Source organism: Schistocerca americana, chromosome 1 (assembly GCF_021461395.2).
Source record: "Schistocerca americana isolate TAMUIC-IGC-003095 chromosome 1, iqSchAmer2.1, whole genome shotgun sequence".
NCBI classification, from domain to species: domain Eukaryota; kingdom Metazoa; phylum Arthropoda; class Insecta; order Orthoptera; family Acrididae; genus Schistocerca; species Schistocerca americana.
The window spans coordinates 1,258,387,780-1,258,392,836 of record NC_060119.1 but is presented as its reverse complement, the minus strand read 5'-3'; positions in this window follow the sequence as shown (position 1 = coordinate 1,258,392,836).

The following is a 5,057-nucleotide window of genomic DNA, read 5'->3' as shown; positions in this document are numbered from 1 at the left end:
GATGGTGCACGATGAAACAGCCGGAAGATGCGTGCAGCGCCCGGCGTCGTTGACGGGGCCCTCCTGCACGGCCCTCTTACCCACGGCGATGGACATCAGACGACTGAACGGCTCGCGGCGCAGCACCGGAATAGCGGCAACTACGGAAGCAGGCCATGGAGGAAAACAAGTCTACACCAGCGCCATAGATATAGAAATCCCCCTTTGTTTTCGGTCGTACAAAAACGATAATTATATTGTGTATTTTAATTTTGACAAGTACATATTTTAACCTTGAGAACTAAAGAGCCTAACTAAGTATTTTTAGAGATAAAAGCATATTAGAAAAAATCTACTTAGTACAGCATGTGCATATGTAATGTAACACATGTACCTGACGCCAACTGTCGGTAAGAGTTTTATAATTAATATAAGTGACTTGCATTCTGCCAACCAATTTAATGTAACGCAGTGCGTGAAGATTGCTGTGTATGGACGGGTTACTCCTGTAACAGAAATTGCATGTGTGTTCTGGTACATTTGATGTTGATCGGATAGGGGGAAATAGGTTTGCATTTGTGAAACAGTAAATTAGTATCTTTGTCATTTCATATCTGAAGATGGTTCAAGAGGAACCGAAACCGATCCTGTGAGTGAACATTTTTGCAATCAAGACAGATTATAAGTAACTTTGTTAAGCCTTCCAGCTATGCAAATCATGTATTCTCGTGCCCCAGAAAAACAATGTGGAAACACTGTTACTCTAAATTTTAATAGAAACAGGTTCCAAAACACGCACTTACATAATTCAGTGAAACTAAAAAGAAATGAGCTTGCAGACTTAAAAGCTGAATACCGTGCGTTTAGTACTGATTCCTAAAGGCAGTGAATCAAACTGAACATGTATTAACTCTCTACGTCAAGCATTGCCCTGTGCTATGATAGTGCTCCTCAGCTTTGTAAGCGTTGACCCTGAACACAAACAATTTGTAAACCGACTGAAAAACTACATAAATACTGAATACGCCTGGACCTGAGATCTAGGAGCATGCAAAGAAAAGTTACTTATTACAAATACCTTTTGAGATCAGAATTGAACATTTGATCTCAGATAGGGCTTGAATATTTATAGATCGTGAAACTAGGTCGTAAGATTTACCAAAGTAATGGTCATGCAACGTGGTACACTCCAGTGCCTTAATACAAAGAAGGGCAAGGTATATATCGAAATAAATCAGAAAGAAGTAGATTGAGAGGCAGTTCTGAACACAAAAGCACGATTTTACAAATCCTTATGGGTACTCAAACCTACATTTACAATATTTAGATTCACGACAAGCAATAGAAACATCATGTTCTCATCTGACGCTTCTGTGGCTAAGTAATGCCAATGTAACTTCAGCGTTTTAAATAAGCTCTACTACCACAAGTAAACTGAAATGGTTTCAGTCAACTCGTAATTCATTGTAGGATGTCTACAACAGCATGGACCTGAACCAGAGGCAGTCTCCATGCAAAACATGGATCCACCATCTAGTATCCAACAGCTTTCGGAGCAGAACATAGACTGTAATGACAAATACTCTTTCAAACAAAAAGCGCCTCATGGTCTGCAATTCTCAAACGGTTGCCATCGATTGACAACAAAGTGACTCCAGGAAGACGTAAAACTGCTCCGGTAACCTTAGAAAGAAGATGTTGCAGACCATATATAGATTAATCTAAAATGATTATAGCAGACTTGTGTAAATTACTGCAAAGAGAAATATTGCGATTTACTAAAACCAAAATATAATGTAAAGAAATAAATGTGCCGAATGAACAATCGTCTTTCAGAGGCAACGGATTTTAGCAAATACAGTACTTAGGCGAGGATGTAGCTTATCACCCATTCTTTGTAATATAAATACATTTATGTCATTTTAAAGAAATGGAAATTGCCAGTAGACCCAGGAATAACATTATTACATAGTGTCTATTCAAACACTTTTTTATTTGCAGATGATAAAATACTGTTTGACGGAGGAGATAGAGAAGATCCAAAGAAGAGCGGCGCGTTTCGTCACAGCGTTAATTGGTAACCGTGATAGCGTTACGGAGATGTTTAATAAACTCAAGTGGCAGACTCTGCAAGAGAGGCGCTCTGCATCGCGGTGTAACTTGCTCGCCAGGTTTCAAGAGGGTGCGTTTCTGGATGAGGTATCGAATATATTGCTTCCCCCTACTTATACCTCCCGAGGAGATCACGAATGTAAAATTAGAGAGATTCGAGCACGCACGGAGGCTTTCAGACAGTCGTTCTTCCCGCGAACCATACGCGACTGGAACAGGAAAGGGAGGTAATGACAGTGGCACGTAAAGTGCCCTCCGCCACACACCGTTGGGTGGCTTGCGGAGTATAAATGTAGATGTAGATGTTTCAAATAAATGGCACACAGCTAAGAAATCCATGTTCTTTTAAATAATACAAGTAATGTTATTATTTTAAAATCTCTGTTAATGAAACGATAATTGTAGCTGTTAGAGGAAAGGATCCAGTCAGATCAAAAATAGTACAGGCGAACAACGTTTTAGAACAAATATGGAATTTTAAATATGGTGGTTGTGACGAAAGTTTTTATAATGACGGGTAGACTGAGAGAAAAAAATTTAAAAAGTAGCAAACTGTATGTGGCACATTTTAAAATACTCAGCTGTTTTTGAGACGGCACTCAGCATACGCTCCATAAAGCTATGTGACTTTGACATTACTTAATAGAATTTGGTTTTCGTTTATTTCCTAACTTCATTTAAAAAGAGTTGGGAAAGAAACGAAGATAAACTCTCATAAAGTAATGGCTTAGCCACATCGGTTTATGGAGCATATGCTGGGTGCTATCTCACAAGCACTGAGTAAAAGGCATTAGATTTTTAAGGCGTGTTAAAGCATGTATGAGAGTGGAGAGGATACGAAATGAAGAAGATAGAAAATAAATATAAAATCAGTATGTGATATGATGTTGGACCGACCGTAACAAGGATTGAAAATACCAATCTTCCAAAGGCAGTGCTGGATTACATGCGGAGGGGAAAAAGAGTTGGAGGACGACCCAAGAGATGTTGGAGACAACTCTGAAGACAGAACTGCCAAGAACGCCCGTGCATGAAGTGAAGAAGAATAAGAAGAAAAACATTCTTATTTTCATTATAATCATGCGGCTGTTGAAATGTTGACTCACTGAGGCTGTATGGTTAGAAGTAATAGAGAGCCTTAAGGACCTAATATTGCCAGGTGGAATACATTTATAAATGGAAAGAGTTAATAAATGAGCCCACGAAACACATAATGGGAAGAACAATTAATGTGACAGAGAAGCTTCTACACTGAAGCGCCAAAGGAACTGGTATAGGCATGTGTGTTCAAATACAAAGATATGTAAGTAGCAGAATACGGCGCTGCGGTCGGCAACGACAATATAAGACATTTGTTAGATCGGTTACTGCTGATACAATGGCAGGTTATCAAGATTTAAATGAGTTTGAAGGTGGTGTTATAGTCAGCGCAAGAGCGATTGGTCACAGCATCTCCGAGGGAGTGACGAAGTGGCGACTTTCCCGTACGACCATTTTATTAGTGTACCGTGAATATCAGGAATCCGGTACAACACCAGATCTCCGACATCGCTGCGGTCGGAAACAGATATTGCAAGAGCGGAACCAACAACGAATGAAGAGAATCGTTCAACGTGACAGAAGTGCAACCCTTCCGCAAACTGCTACAGATTTCAGCGCTGGGCCTTCAACAAGTGTCAGCGTGCGAACCATTCATCGATATGGGCTTTCGGAACCGAAAGGCCGCTCGTATATCTCGATGACTGCCCGGCGCAAAGATTTATGCCTCGCCTGGGCCAGTTGACATCGACGTTGGACTGTTGATGACTGAAACATGTTGCATTGTCCGAGGAGCCTCGTTTCAAATTGCATCGAGTGGATGGACGTGTACCGGTATGGAGACAACCTCATGACCCCATGAACCCTGCATGTCAGCAGGGGACTGTTCGAGCAGGTGGATGTTCTGCAGTGGTGTGGGGCGTGTGGAGTTGGAATGATATGGGACACCTCATACGTCTAGATACGACTCTGACAGGTGACACGAACGTAAGCATCCTGCCTTATCACCTGCATCCATTCACGTGCACTGGGCATTCCGACGGACTTGGGTAGTTCCAGCAGGACAATGCGACGCCCCACACTCCAGAATTGGTACAGAGTGGGTCCAGGAACGCTCTTCTGAGTTAAAACACTTTCGCTGCTCACCAAGCTCCCCAGACATGAACATTATTGAGCATATGTGGGATGCCATGCAACACGGTGTTCAGAAGAGATCTCCATCCCTCGTACTCTTACGGACAACCCTGCAGGATTCATGGTGTCAGTCCCCTCCAGCGCTACTTCAGACGTTATTCGAGTCCATGCCACGTCGTGTTGTGACACTTCTGCGTGCTCGCAGGGTCCCTACATGATATTAGGAAGGTGTACCAGATTATTTGGCTTTTCCGTGTATTTTCACTTGTTACTCATAATGCCACGACCAAGACAAACGTAAATATTTCGGACTCTCTTTGTGTTTCCGATTTTTTTAATTACATTGTTTTATATGTGCATATTTACATAGAGCTATACTTTTCATTTTTAAATGTTTTAATGTTGAAAGGCAGTTTTAATTTTTGTGTTTCTAGGTTTGTGTTTATTTTTTTCCCTTTGTCTTCATATTTCGTCATGAGTTTGTGTGTGTGTGTGTGTGTGTGTGTGTGTGCGTGTGTGTTTGTGTGTGTGTGTGTTTTTGTGTGTGTTGTGCGAATCGTGTGTCTGTTGGAACCATTGAATTCATTTCCCATTCCCAGGACAGTTCAGAAAACTATCAGCTTATTCTGTCACGGGACGAGCCTTCTACATGACGAGATATGTATTCGATACTTGCATTAACACTCAGTTTTCTGATACAGAGGAGCCTTAGCTGAGGTCCAGGGAACGGAATGACGGGCTGAGGACGTTGCAGGTAACGACAGAGCGACGTACTGTGGAGACGCACCTTTGTC